At 37.8% G+C, this 16180-nt stretch overlaps 1 long non-coding RNA gene across 1 annotated transcript in view; it reads left to right on the top strand.

The window, feature by feature from the left end:
• LOC109491303 overlaps positions 1-16180 on the top strand; it is a 65810-nt gene that overhangs the window by 23822 nt on the left and 25808 nt on the right. The window contains exon 4 of the long non-coding RNA XR_002144647.1: positions 13858-14062. This is a non-coding gene — a long non-coding RNA (uncharacterized LOC109491303). The remainder of the gene's footprint in view (positions 1-13857; positions 14063-16180) is intronic.

Consider the following 16180-nt stretch of genomic DNA (forward strand, 5'->3'; position numbering starts at 1 on the left):
AGTTCTGCTTATTATTTAAGGAAATAAGTGGTACAGACATGTATAAATTAAAGAGTGAAAACCCTAACCTTTATTTCTTGTACTATTCCTCCATCCCACTACTGTTAATGAGCACTTTTTTAAAAATGATTTTATTTATTTATTTCAGAGAGAGCTGGTGCCTGAGAAAGAGAGAGATAGCACGAGCGGGGGAGGGGCAGAGGGAGAAGCAGACTCCCCACTGAGCAGGGAGTCTGACAGGGGGCTCAATCCCAGGACACTGGGATCATGACCTGAGCCGAAGGCAGACGCTTTACAGACTGAACCACCCGGGCGCCTCGTGAGCTTTTTCTATAAACAAAGAAACATACATAAATACACTTACTAACACACATTGCTTTTTTCATTAAAAATTGGATTATTCTATTCATATTTTTCTATAATTTGGTTTTTAAATTATTTATCTTGAACATTATTCCATTACAACACATAGATTTTCAGAATTTGTGACTGTAACTATACCATTTGCTGTTATATATATGTACCTTGATGTAATTATTCCCTTACTGAAGTTCTTGTAAATTATTTCCACCTTTTCTCTGTAAATTAATGATTATATAAGCACATGTGTGCGTGTTTGCGCACACTATCTATGCTTGTACACTTCTGTCGGTACTTTTCTAAGCTAGACGTCTAGAAGTACTTTTGTTTTTAAAGAGTGTAGACATTTAAATTTTTGTTAGGCATTGCCAGTTGCCCCTTGAATAGGTGTATAAATTTAAACTCTCATAAACAGATATTAATAACCCTCTTTTCTCGGTACCTTCAGCAGCACTGAATATTATTTATTGCCTTAATTTTTGACCAATATGATAGTATTTATAGATGATTTGCTGACTTCTCTAAGATTAACAAAACAAATGCTGATTTATCTCAAGAGTCAGACTTGAGTGAGACCTTCTGAAAATGGGTAGAGTGATCAGCAGATTAGTGTCCTTTTGTTAGGTTTTTTAAAGTTGTCAGTAATGTCTTACTGAAATAAGTTGGACTTCAAAGTCATTTTTAGGGGCGCCTGGGTGGCTGAGTCGGTTAAGCATCCGACTCTTGGCTTCAGCTCAGGTCATGATCTCCCGGTGTGGGATCAAGCCGCTCGTCAGGCTCTGTGCTCAGTGCAGAGTCGGCTTCAGATTCTCACTCCCTCTCCCTCTCCCCCATGCTCTTGCTCTCTGTCTCTCAAATAAATAAATAAAATCTTTTTAGAAAAGTCATTTTTAAAAACATTAGAATATTAATATGTAGTAAATTCAGATGAGATTTGGGATTAAGGGCTTCTGATTTTGAGAGAAATGGAAGTGTTCATGTTTATTTGGAGCAAAGGAGATTATTCTTACCACACATCTAGATTAAAATAAGAACTTCTGATTTGGGGGTGCCTGGGTGGCTCAGTTGGTTAAGCATCCAACTCTTGATTTCAGCTCAAGGTCATGATCTCAGAGTCCTGAGATCAGCCACAGGTCCCCAGGTGAGCTCCACGTTCAAGGTGGAGTCTGCTTGAGATCCTCTCCCTCTGCTCCCCCATTTCTGCTTATGCTCATGTGCACTCTCTCTCCAAAATAAATAAATCTTTAAAAATGAAAAAAAAAACCTTCTGATTTGGACTTCCTGTTCAGAGTTTCTCCTTGTCTCCCAATCCTCCCTTCCCAAAGTCCTTATAACATATCCTTCAGTTGGCTTCTTCCCAAATCTTTTAAAGGTTCCCTGTTGCCTCTAAGAGATTAAAAATAATATAATTTGTGAGTTTGTTCAAAAATCCAGTTTCTCTGGGGCGCCTGGGTGGCACAGTCATTAAGCGTCTGCCTTCGGCTCAGGGCGTGATCCCAGCGTTCTGGGATCGAGCCCCACATCGGGCTCCTCCGCTAGGAGCCTGTTTCTTCCTCTCCCACTCCCCCTGCTTGTGTTCCCCCTCTCGCTGGCTGTTTCTGTCAAATAAATAAATAAAATCTTTAAAAAAAAAATCCAGTTTCTCACTTCTCATCTCTGAAGATTCTGATCCACAGTGTCCGGAGTGGGTCGGATCATGAGTTTTTAACAGAAATGCGAAGTGATTCTCCAGATTACATGTAGAGAACACGTAGGGGAAGACTGGGGGAAAGTGGTTTGTGTGCCGGCAAAGGTTCCTCATAATTACCTTTCTTTCCTTTTTATTTTTTTAAAGATTTATTTATTTATTTTAGAAAGAGGCAGGGAGGGGCTGAGGGAGAGGGAGAGAGAATCTCAAGCAGACTCCCAACTGAGCCTGGAGCCCCCACGCAGGGCTCAATCTCAGAACCCTGAGATTATGACCTGAGCCGAAGCCGAGAGTCAGAGGCTTAACCCACTGAGCCACCCAAGTGCCCCCCTTTCTCTCCTTTTTAACCTCATTCATATGTTTCTATATCTCCCAGCCAAACAGAATGTTTTCTCTCTCTCTCTCCAAGTGGATTCTTCATTCTTCTATCTCTGTACTTCCCCCAGAAACCAGTTTCCTCCTCTTCACCTCATCCCTCAGGTCCTAAGTCAGATCCCACCTCTCGGAAGAAGACCTCCGGCTCGTCATCGCACAACACTCTGTTTCTACACTACTTCTGTACATCACACGTTTCCCACTTACGGTTTAGTGTCGTTCCTTATGGTTCACGTGTAATTCTCTGTATCCCTCATAGCGCCTTAAATTTAATCAGCACTGCAAAAACATTGGTTGGTTGGTTGATTGGTTGGTTGGTTGGTTGGTTGGCTGGTTGAGTGAATGATTGTTCAATTAGACTACTAGAGAGCAGGTCAAAGACTGTGCTTCAACCCCACGAAACCACTTCCTGACATTTTCTGACTCCTTCTACTCCTGAGAGACTCTTGCTCTCGCTACGAATTGGATTGCTTGTTTTGGTGAATTAAACAAAAGCTGATGCTTACCATATATTTGGGTCTATTAACTGCATGTTTAAATCACCGTGCATGCTGTGCGTGAGCAAGTTAATCCATACCAAAGGTAAAGTTTTTAAATTTTATTTGAAGTCTAACGTTATAACTCTATACGATCTTTTCCCAGTAGGGTCTAAAGGCCCAGCGTGCTTAGCTTAGCTTTCTTAAAAGAAAATTGTATTTATGTTCAGAATAATTTCTTATCAGTAGCTACAACATAACATTGTGGTGAAGTCATTAGAATAAATGTACCATTTGTCACGGGCACAGAACCTTAAGTGCATTTGATTTCTGTGCTGTATTCTTGCTCTATGGAACTGAATTGTGTAATTTAGCATAGCTCTGAGTATAACCTGGCATGGTGATCATAAAAATTGGGATGTACTACTAAAAATGATAATTTCCCAAGAATGGAAAATAGAATTAGCATATGTTACTAGTGTTACTCAAGATGGTCTCAAGAAAAGCACCATTTATTGGAAAGAAATTGATCATGAGGTAGGCATCTCCCTAATACTGTTTCATGACATAAGAAAATACACACTCTGTTTCTTCTCAATTTTGAAAAGCAAGTACTTGATAAGTCACCTTGGAAAAATGGAGGCGATTTATTAATTTGTCATTTTCTTGGACTGAAAGTATCTTGACAAATAAAAGAAAGGCATTCTTAGAACATACATTCCTTTTTCTTAAAACTAGCAATTTAGTACTTTAGTGGCCCGTCTTCGGCCAGGCTGGTCTGTATGTTTGAGTGCAGAGGAGCAGGTGTGCACTTCCAGAGTGTCTTTACAAGTGTCTCAGTGGGGCTTCCCTCCCAGGCCTCTGCAGGAGACAGCTCATCTGTTTAATCCTTATGTTTTAGTCAACCTTTCTTATTATGCAGACAGGGCTCTGAGGCTCAGCTGGATTTTGACTCTCCGAATGAATTGATGGGGCTCTTTGATCTTAACTGTGTATTGCATCTGTTTCATCTTTCCTCTTAGTACGTAGTCTTTCAAACTCCCGTTCTAGCTGGTCCGTCCTCTTAAAATAAATGGATAATTATACAAATAAACAAATAAAAATCACCATTTAAAACTCACATACAAACTTCACTTTTTATTTGAACTTTTTTTTTTTTTTGGTCATAGTAAACTTCCTTGGAAAAAATCCCCAAAATGATTTAGTTATGTAACTCGGTAAGGGACCACCAGATTTGAGAGTATTTAACCATGTGTGTATGAATGTGCACGTGCTTTGTCAGATTAGATTTGCATAGAAAGTAAGAATGACTGATCTTTGCAATTTAGCAAATTGTATGGTATAGCGCAATATCTTATTAATAGACCGTATAAGAGCAAGAGGCTTACAATCTACTTAGAAAAATCTACCATGTCACTAAAGGATCCTGCTGGGAATATTTCTTTTTTTGATGAGAGTGAGGGAGGCTGAGTTTCAGAGAAAATCAGTTGGAATTAGAACTAATCCGCATTGAGAAATCTTTCTAGGATGTTAAAATATCATAATTTCTTTTAAACAAATCTTTGAAATGAGATGTGTATGTTTTGTGTGAGGTGCAAGTGGAGGGCTGGTGATGGAACAGCACGGGTGGTTTGCTTACCCATAGAAAGGTAGGATTAATTGAACGAGAAAATATCAAATTTTTATCTGAGCAACCTTTGATATTCTAACCTGGTATTTTGGAGACTTGTATGTATTCTTTTTATTTTTAATTCTCCGTGAATCCTCATTTATCTTTAAGTATACCACTATCTTGTAATGATAATGTAATGTCAAAGCTGTCAGAATAATTTCAGCTGAGAGCAAAAAGCTGATGTTTAATAAGAGCCAGAGGCCCTTGAGAGAGTTATGAAAAGGTCTTTCTCTGAGAGGAAGAATATTGTGATATAGCCTTCTATATATCTCTTTCCCAAAATATATACACTAAATATACTAATAACGATTAGTGAATCATCAGAATAAACATCTTCCTTAGAAACATTTAGGGATAAAATATATAGGGAATATGATCTCTGATCATCACTCTAAAATATTGCTGTTTTAAAAATATTCTGCTAACTCTCTTCCACTGAAAAGTATCTCTTAAACCTCCGCATGGTACCCAACTCTGAACTAGGGAGATTTTCTTCACTATTTTTGTACTCCCCATATGGAATCTGAGAATAACTGTGCAGGAGGAAATATGAAAGGTTACCCATTCCTTCTTCACACAGAACTACTCTGAGACCCACTAAAGATAGCAATGCTCCCCTCCAACCAGTTTGTCTGTCTTGCTACCAACTGGGGTGTTCTTTCTCTTTGTTTGCTTGCTTGTGTTTCAACTGGCAAGAAAAGCTCTAGCCAGTACCCAGGCATTGACATAGGGCTTCAATATACTTCATTTAGTTTCCATGACTTCATTGGCTGCAGTTTCTTATCTCACACACTTGATTGCTGTCTTCCTTCTATAAAATTGAAACGAAAATGCCTATACTCGCAGTTGATAACAATTCAGTGCTGCTTGAACTGAAAGGTACAATTCGGCCTTTCCCACATAAAAGGGATCAACACAAACCAAAATCTCATTCTATTTCCATGCTCTTTTTGTGATTTACTAGTCCTTAATAGTTCCAGCTTATGTTAGAATAATGTCCATTTGGTTCACTGATGTGACTCCCAGGTCAAGGCAGCTTACTATATTCAAATGTATTTAAAAGATGCTAAATTGCTCCCTGCATGTTCCCTTGTATTTATCAATTCTGACCCATAGTCATCCTTCACTTGCTACCTTATTACTTCCTAGTAGTAATTGGGTGATTCACTTAAACACCATTATTCTACCTAATCGTGAAGGTGATTTTCTTACATTATCCTCTAGACAAGAGAGGGGAGAAAACATTTATACTGAATGTATTGGTGGAAATGTATTGGTTTCTAACTGTTAACTGCCACTGAATTGCCCTTGTACTCGCTCTCTGACCAGGCCTTTGGTCTGTGAATGCCACGATGTGGCCTCAGTTCTTGAACTTCCCTTGTACCTATGAACTTCCAGAGAATCAGCCTTAGCTCTCAGAAGTTTTCCAAGGTTGGAAGTTTGAATGACCCATCAGTGGGCTGTGAAATCAACAGAATAAGTCATAGCCAGCATTAAAAATTAATAATTTAATAATATTAAAATAAAGAGAAAGAACAGAATTATCAGAGCATACTGACTATAATAAATATTGTTTCATGAGCACATTTTTTTCAAAAATTTACTGAGTGTGTGCGTGCTACTTAGCTCTATTGTAAATATCTTCTTACCATGGATCTCAGTTAAAAAAAAAAAAAAAAACCTGAAAAAAAAAAAAACAAGCCTGAGTTGGATCATATAACCCCTAGTTAGCTTTTGCTTAGATGCTAGGTTTTAGAATTTAGAGTATTTACCATATTCAAATTCTGTTATTTTTTTTTCACCAGTTATCCTCAAACAAATCAAGAGAACTAACTCATAGCAATAGAAATGATAATGAAAGCTTAGCAGTACTCCCAGAATTGTTAAGAGTTAGGTCATATCAGCTTACTGAGGGTACAATATTCTTACTGATTAAACCATTTAGCTTTAAGTAGTTGTTTTAAGGAATGGATGTAAACGTTTAGTTACACAAGAGAAGCATACAGATCACAGAAAAAGGATTTTGTTAATATCTCATTTTGTTGTTGGGTCCAACAGAATGAATATAAACAATGGCTTGGGTTGTGGTAAGAAAGGAAATCGCAGTTATCACTCACTCTTTTAAAATATCTTAAGGTTAGGGGCACCTGGATAGCTCAGTCAATTAAGTGTCTAACTCTTGATCTCAGCTCAGGTCTTGATCTTAGGGTCGTGAGTTCACGCCCCACGTTGGGCTCTATTCCGGGCGTGGAGACTACTTAAAGAAAAACAATACCTCAAGGTTAAAATCTTTGCCTTTTCCCTTAACAATCCCTTTTTGTAAATGTGACCCTTCCTTTTCGAATGATATAACTGATTTTTTTCCCCTTGCCTTGTATCCAGCAGGAGTCAACATAGAGAGGAAACTAGTTGTAGTATTATTGCACACCTGCACTTTATGTGAAGACTGAGAAATGTAAATGCAGAGAGATAGCATGAGAGAGAGAAGAAAAAATATTACTTGGTTGCACACATAAATATATAGTTTAATATCCATTGCATTTATTAACAAGTGTGTCATTCTTACCCTATGTAAAGTCCAGAGTGTACATAACCTTGATACTCTGAGGCCAGCAGTGGCCTTGGGTCCCTCCGAAGCCTGTCAGAAACATGGAATGTCAGGCTCACCCAGACCTACTGAATCAAAATCTGCATTTTAACAAAATCCTTCAGTGATTTGCATGATCTTAAAATCTGAGGACTGGCATATAGGATGAGTATTACATTGCTGTATGGACTTGCATTCATTTCATGGATAGCATTTACTCTGGAAAAGAAAAATTAGCAAGTGGAAAGTACCAGCAGTTTTTCATATTCTAGTGCAGCAATTGACCATCTAATGGTGTTTAAAATTAGTGATGATGACAATGATGTTGCTGCTGATGAGAACACCCATTATTGAGTGCTCCCAAGTGCTGGCCGTTGTGTCTAGTACATCCACTAAGCCCGTTTAACCATCATCTTTTCCCTATGAGTTCAATACCGTTTTACAGACAGACAATAGAGGCCACAGGTTGCCTATCAACCTGTTGTGAATCTAGGCGTTCTGATGGCTAACATCTGTGATTGGTAGTTGTACCTTTTAAAAGGAGAGACTCTTTCATATAAGAAGGAAACATGACACATGAAAGGTTCCTATGAAAGTATCAATTGATATTTGTTTAGATAACATTTATAATTAGCAATGAGTTCTCAAATCTGCATATTTGAAAAGACAAGAGCAGTTTTGTTTGAAGCCCATACCAGACTTCCAGGTTATCAGCGTAGAGCTTACGCTATAAAAGGAGTTGCATCTTGTGCCCTATTGGACCCCCTTAGCTCTGGGCATTCTGCTGGCAACTAGACAACCTAGCCTTGAGAGCCAACTGCCTGTCTGAAGACAAACATTTGTCCATGTGCAACATGAAGAGGACTCCTTATTTGAAATGAGTCTGGAATCATCCAGAATGTAGAAATACAGTTTGTTTCTCATGTACTGGGTTCGACCCTTAATAAGAAAGACATCCTTTGAGAAAGGAGAGGCTGCTGGAATATCAACATTTTGGCATTTATTGGGTGAGCAAAATTAACTCATGCAACACATGCTACTGAAATAGCATTGAAATGAGAGTTGAAAGGAAAATGTCATGCTATATACAAACAAACAACACTATGGGGGCGCCTGGCTGACTCAGTCGGTAGATGTGACTGTTGACCTTGGTGTTGTTAAGTTCTAGCCCCACGTTGGGTATAGAGATTATTTAAAAAGAAATCTTTAGGGGCACTTGGGTGCCTCAATCAGTTAAGTGTCCGACTCTTGATTTCAGTTCAGGTCCTGATTTCAGGAGCCTCATGTCAGGCTCCATGCTGGCTGTAGAGCCTGCTTAAGATTCTCTCTCCCTCTGCCTCACTGCTAACACACACACTCTCCCTCTAAAAAATAAATAATAGAATAAAATCTTAAAAAAACAAAAATAAAAACAAAAAACCAGCACTGTGTGTCCTGCAGATCAACTGGGCAGACAAGCTAGTGAATCGCGTCTACTAGCATGGGAAGTGGAGGGCGTCTCTACTTTGTTATAAAGAAACTGAAACAGACCTCATATTCAAGTAGAGATAATGACTTTTTTAAGTTGTTAAATTTGTTAACATTTTTAAAAGAGCTACATATATATAACACAAATTCGTACAATAGCAAAGAATATATAGACAGCCCCTGACTTAGCATGGTTCAACTTAGAATTTTTTGATTTTATGATAGTGCAAAAGTGATACACATATAGTAGAAACCATACTTTGAATTCTGAATTTTGATCTTTTCCTGGGCTAAAGAAATATGGTAAAATCATCTCTCCTGATGCTGGGCAACAGCTCCAAGTCAGCTACTGGGGTGAACAACCCATACACCTACTTAACTGTTCTGTATCTATACAACCATTTCGTTTTTCGCTTTCTGTACAGTATTCAGTAAATTACATGAGATATTCAACAGTTTATTATAACTTTGTTCTAACTGCTTTGCATTGGATGGTTTTGCCCAATGGTAGGCTAATACAAGCGATTTGAGCACGGTTAAGGTAGGCGAGGCTAAACTGTATTTGGTAGACGAAGTGTATTTGATGCATTTTAGACTTATAATATTTTCAATTTTCGATGGGTTTATCAAAACGTAATTCCATTGTAAATCAAGGAAGATGTGTACTGTGAAGAGTGTACTTCCATTCCTGTCCCTCAAGTGCCATGTTCCCCACTGAAGCCACCACTGTCAGCCCTTTCTTGTGTATCTTTCAGAGATGCTCTAAATATACAAACATTATGTACAAACCTTTATTAAACAGAGTGATAACATGCAATGCTCTGTTCTGCACCATTCTTCTTTCCCTTAAGTTGGATCATAGAAATAATTTCGTATCAGTACTTCCTCATTCATTTTAATGGCTGCCTGGCATTCCACACTATGGATATAACCTTCTTTACCCAGTTACTTTTGGGATCATTTGCAGGCTTTTGCTGTTGCAAATAGTGCTGCAACGAACATGAGTGTGGACCTGTATGAATATATGTATCCTCAGTTCTTCACATTCAAAGTCCTGATTTGTTTTTACTATACAGTAGTTAAGCAATGGGGAAGAAATAACCAATACACATAGTAGGCAGAATAATAATACCTGCAAACATTATTTAATATGTGGTAAGTACTTTGTAGTAGTCATTTAATTCATAACTCTGTGAGGAAGTTATTATTACTCTTACTGTTTTCGTTGTTGTTATTCATCACTGAAGTGAGAAAACCAGGATCTAAATTCACGCAAGAAGCTTGAGTGTGGATCTCTTGCCCCCGCTGCTGAGCTGTGTGGCTTCCCAGTGATTCCACTGCTACTTCAGCAATGACAGAGCATTTATTAAATACCTGCTGTGTACTAAGCAATTGACATGTATAATTTAATCTTCACAATAGCATTATGAAGCGGTGTTATTTTTTTGAACAGAGTCTGATTGAGTTTTGATAACTTACCCAAAGTCCTAGAGCTGGTAAGTGAGGAGCCAGGCATGGGATGGACACAGGCTGTCTGACTCCTGAGACCGCGGCACAACAGAGAAGGGAAAGGAGGCATTTGATTCCATAGCCAGTGGGCCAGAAGGCAGAAATGAAATAAATACACGTAGGAGATTTAATTAAACATATTCAAGTGACCAGAGGGATCAGGAAGGGCTGTTGCAAGGGCAGCGGAAGCTGGCTAGTGGTACACGGATAAACGCGAAAGTAGGTGGTCTGTGTGGATCCACCGTGGACACTTGTCCACGCTTCTCCACGGACAGTGTTTCCAAGTCTAGACTCCCTTGCTCTCATGGACTGTTTCCACCCGTGCAAAAGTCCACACCCGTGTGTTGCATTTATATAGTAAACTGGAATGCCCTAGAGAAAGATCAGCTTAGGTGATTCTGCTCTGCGTTGGAACGTGTGCCCACAGGGAGCAAAAAGCAGCAGGCACCACGTCGGAAAAGAAAAGAGCACTGAGATTCCAGGTGTCGACCACTCCAGCTCAGATTCTCCTGTTTCCACTTCAAGTTTTTCCAGCAGTCCTGCTCCTTTACTGGCACGTTCCAAGTCAGAGCTGGGGCCTGCTGCTTAAGACCTGCAGGTCTTATAAAATAATAAAGGTCTTATAGGTCTTATGCAAAGTATAGTTTGTAGCTGAAGTCTTGTTTGTCTATCCATTATTATTATTGCCATTATTTTTTTATTGACGTATATTTGACATGCAATGTTATATTCGTTTGTGTGGTGACAGATGGTGACTGCACCCATGGTGAGAACTCAGTAACATGTAGAATTATGGAATCCGTATGTTGTACACCTGAAATTATCATCATTATTATTTTCCAAATCAGTTCTAGCACTGAGACTATATTTCTGTGCCTGGTGAGTTTTCCTTGTTTCAGATTGCACCATTTAATTCAGTGACTCTTTGGTGATGTTTCAGAGGAAAAAATAAAAGATGCCGTGTAAGTCAATTTATCAGGATTCTTTACATGGGGGGTTTAGTAAAGATAAGAACTAAGATATGTAACGAGAGTTTACTGCAGGTCAGGGAAGACGCAGAAGGTTTTATGTATGTTATCCGATGTAATACCAGAGCTCTACCAGGAGGGCATTATTCTTGTTCCCATTTTACAGATGGGGGCTTTTATTCAGACTTCTTGAGATGAACAGTTATAATGGCGTCAAAGCAAACTCCTGCCCAAGAAGAAAACACTTTTTCATCCCACAGAACATATCTCCTCTTTGGGCATTTCTCCTTTCCATCTTTGTCCAGATGGACTCAGTAATCAGTCTATGTGTAATCCTGTACTCTGCTTTTTTCATTCACTGTAGTCATAAGAAGTTGATTTTCTCAGTCATCCCCTTTCTCACATAATGACTGTGTACAACTAATTGCCATAATTTATTTAATAATTTCCTTTTTGGGGAATATTAGATTGTTTTCATTTTTCTCTTACAGATACTACTGCAATGAAAGACTCAGTATAAGTGGTATATTTTATCCTCTTTGGATTTCCTAGGAAAAAGTCTTTTAGTCAAAGAATAAAAAAGCTTTTGACTCATGTGAACTTTCTGAGTTAGAATTATTTTCACAGGAGTAAATAGTGAGCAACATTTGAAACACTTATTTTGGAATCTTAAGAAAAATTCTATCTCAAACTCTTTGTAGGTCTGAACTGGTTTTTTGGTATTTTTAAAGATACAATTTTGAATGAATATATGATCATTCATTTATAGTAACTGACACAAGGCCTAAAGAAGGATTTTTTGGCATTACTTAATTTCTAAGATGGATTAATTGGGCTTTGGGGAGGATTGTATGTCAAACAAAAGTATTCATTCTTCATCAACATGCGTTTCTTGAGAAACTACCACGTGCCAGGCCCCATGATGGTCACCAAGCCTGTGATGGTGAAGGTGACAGCCTGCTCATTTCCTAACAGAGTGTTACTTAAAGTCATGTCTAAGGGGTTTTTTGTTTGTTTGTTTGTTTTGTCCTTGAGACTTTGCCCAACACACCCTCAGCCTCTAATATTTCTGAATCCTTTGTTCTTTTGCTTTCACGGACTCTCACATATTTCTTAAATGCAGCCACAGACTCAAAGGATAAAGAATATTTTACTTTCAGAAACACATATTCATAGATATAATTCCTGAGAATTCCTGAAACCGTGCTTTTTGCCTCCCATCTCTGTTCTGGTAGGATTTAAGAAACACTTTTATCTTCCTAGAATGAAAGTATCTTGTTCTGTAGTTTTGGGGATCCCTACATCATCTTATCCCTGTTGTATATAGCTTAGATTGCATCTAAATACATTTATCTTTTCAGCACTTCATGCTAAATAAACCAAGTGCAGGGACTTTGGACCTTCCATTACAGGAACATCCTCATGTGGAAATAAAATGTAAATTTAGGATACCGTGATTTATTAATACAGTGCCTTCTACCTGCAATTTTCACAGGTAGAGAACCATTTTGGTCCCTTTAGGGAGCGAAATACATAGAATTCTTATTTAAAATGTAATTCAAAATTGCATTTTAACTTTTCACCAAATTCTTCCATCCCAGAAAGACCTCTAATTTGTTGATAAATATAATTTTATTATTGTATTGTATATTTCTCTTTTTAAAAGTCTGCAGTGTAAATGTTTTTACTTCACTGATGTTGAAACATTTCAATGGGGAAAAATAATCATTTAGTAAATATTACATTGGTTTAATGGCTTACCATGCAGATCAAACTCTTTACTGGTCAACTGAATGTTTCACTTTAAAAAACATTGTAATGTCATTTTATAGGAATGTTATTATGTGAGTTACCAATATACAGTTCCATTTCAGTAACTTCATTAATATATGTGTGTGTATATCTACCAGTCGATTGATCAATCACACTTCTATATGATTTGAGTAGACTGATTTTTTTTTAAGGGAAAATTTGTATTAGGATGTAAAGATGTCTGTCTCTTTGTCTAAAGTTGTGTAAGTTATTCTTAGCTGCGATGCCCAAATTAGTGTCTCCCATTATTCTCTATAAGTATTATTTAAACTTTTATGTGAGGGTAAGTTCCAGGAATGGGAATTTATAGAATATTCTTGTTGATGAAAAGGGGATAGATGGAGACGACTTCATAATGTCAGAATACTGTTTCCACGGGTAGACTTAAGGCTACTTAGCCCTGAAGCTGGCTCTGCTGGGTAGCAGTCCGTCCATAGACATTACCAAGGTAGCACAGATGTGGAAAAGAAAATACAAAGACATCCGAGAAAAGGAACTCTGGTAGATTTTTTAAAATTCTCCTTAAATTTCTAATATCCCATATCTTTAACACTGGGATTAAAGTACTCTCTGTTGCAACTTTACACATAGCCTACTGTTTGAACTCAAAACCCTAGGAACTACATGTCTGAGATCTGAATGTATTCTAGGTCCCAAATCAATCTTGTCACTCCTCAGAAAGCAATGCAAGATAATAAGGAGTATTCACCTGATTGCTTTCCTGCTCCGAGACAGCTGGTGACGCGTGTCTTCCTGATAGCCAGGAGTTTCAGATCTAAGGCAGGGATAAAGGGAAGCTGGGAGCTCGCAGAATCTAAATTTGACAGTCGATGGCTGAGGAGAGGGTCAGAAGGGATAGAATCTGTGACACGTGTGAGAAAGGAACAAAATTTATCTGCTCTGGTTGCAATGATTAGATGTCTCTTTGTCTGGCTTTCTTACAGCGGTTGACTGATTGTACCCGCCAGCTGGCTAATATCATAATTAACAAAGTTGCTACTACATCTGCAAAGTTTAATCGAAAAATTTGCCAGTGATATGACGGCATTGCCACAAAGATCACAAGGGACACAGAGTTGACTTTTGCTCAAGGTGGAATGGCAAAGCCGTATAGGCAAGATGAGAAATCGTGAACTTGTTCAACCAAAGGTATGTTTGTTCGTTTTTTCATAATTCCACACCTGGGCTTTCTTATTAAGATTTTTGTTTGATGGCTCGTGGGTTCCTTTTTGCTTTGTGACCCAAATGATTCCTAAAAAGATCCATATGCATCCTGATCATGTACAGCATATTCTCTGAAAGCTTTGGGGTTTTTTCCCAAATCTGGAAATTCAGAAATATAATGAAATGGGTTTTGATACAGAGAATAGAATATAAAGCAATGTTTTGCCTGTCGTTGTGTCTAAGCTTCATCAGTTTTCAGAATAACTGTTTGTTAACAAATATCAGGTGAACATTTTATATCACGTAGCATTGGGTTTATTTTGCTCAACAATAAAAGCCCTTGCTCTGTTTTATTCTGTTGTGTCAACCTAGTTATGGGAGTGAAAAAAGCAAGCATAGTGATAGAGGACATAGAGGTGCTATTTCAGTTTCAAGAAATGCTCAAAGCAGGGGGATGGCAGGCTGGGGTCTTGACTTTTGTCAAAGTAATTGGGGCTTTTTACAACATTTAGAAAGACCAGCATGTCTTAAAATTGCGTGCTATTCCTCAATGCGTCTGGCCATTGACTGTCATACCTGTATTTTCTTTTTACTGTGCTTTGCTTTGCTTGATTGGATATTCAGGCTCCGGGGAGTTCCCCAAATTATAGCCATCACATATTGCTAATTAATGGACTTGCATATTGATGAGGAGGAGCCTGTGTCCCTGTGTATATGCCCGTGTGCTTCCTCGGAGTACAAAGAGGGAGGAAGGTTTCTCAAAAACTATGCAGAAGGTGAAGTTTGGGCTGTTTATGCTGTGTCACACCACCGCTAGAATACCAAAGCAATCTGTTTGCAGTGTAATTGGGACTTCACTGAGGTTCTTTACTTCCCTCTGTGGTCATCCAGACCACTATATCATGGCAAAAATAAAACAAAAATTTGTGTGTGTGTGTGTGTGTGTCTGTGTGTGTTTGTTTGTTTACCAATGCCATTTGTTGTGTGTGTTAAACATAATGAAATAACATTTTGTAAACAAATGAATGCATAGCAATGTATATTTTTAATAAGCCCATTTAAGCTTTCTCATGACTTTATTCCTAGTCATGGGAGACTAGATACTCTGAATATATTCATTTTAAAATATGACAATCAAATTTCATAGTCTCAAAATTTAAAAAATGGGCCACTTATGGAATTGTGAATTTTAAAGTCTTTAAGTGTCCAAATAATAGAAAAAAAGTGTCTGTTGAAATTTTGGTTAAAATTTGACTCAACACATTTCCAGTCTTCACTAAAATTTAATTACATTGATAAGCAAAGCTGAAAGTGAAGGTTTAAGATATTATTTTATTATATTCTGGATGTCATTTTCGGATTCTCATGAGAGAGACTTTTTTTTCTTTGACTTTGCATCTCTCCCCTTCTAGTATCTGGCATGTAATAGGCACTTGATATATATTTATTGAGTGAACAAATTAATGAATTTAAGTCTTTCTGCTGCTATTCAAATATGGTTAACATTTGCTTCCTCCAAATCAATAACTTTTGAACGCAGTAAACATTATGGATAGAAACAAGGAGATGAATGGCATAATCACAGACAATAGGGGGGGATTAAGTTCTTAAAATGATATAATGTTGTTTTAACCTAAACCTCCATAACATTTTGTGTCATTGAGATTTCCTATTGTAAGAACTCAGTTGGAGTAGTGAAGGTCTATGAGGATTAGAAAAAGCCAGGAAAGTGGTTCACAGCTGATGCACCCGTTCTTTTAAACAGGATTATCTCCTGAGATGTGTAGAAATGAACTCTTGTCAGAGTTTCAAAGGAATTAATATTTTTGGTAAAATGTGCTAATGTAAAGAGTTAGAAGATTAGTGATGCATAATGAAAGCAGTGCGTTCTTTCGCATGGAAATAGGAATATAATAAATGTCCTGCAGGTGATTGGGGCTGTAGCAATTTTATTGAAGATTAAAGTTTGATTGACCTTTGTTAGGGTGATTAACCCTTCTGAAATTAAAAGCCAGAGCTGAATTATTCTGGCCAATTTAAATGCAAACATTGAGCAGGTCGTATGTCATTCAAATAATAATAAAAAACCCTCCTATTTTAATT

Source organism: Ailuropoda melanoleuca, chromosome 15 (assembly GCF_002007445.2).
Source record: "Ailuropoda melanoleuca isolate Jingjing chromosome 15, ASM200744v2, whole genome shotgun sequence".
NCBI classification, from domain to species: Eukaryota; Metazoa; Chordata; class Mammalia; order Carnivora; family Ursidae; genus Ailuropoda; species Ailuropoda melanoleuca.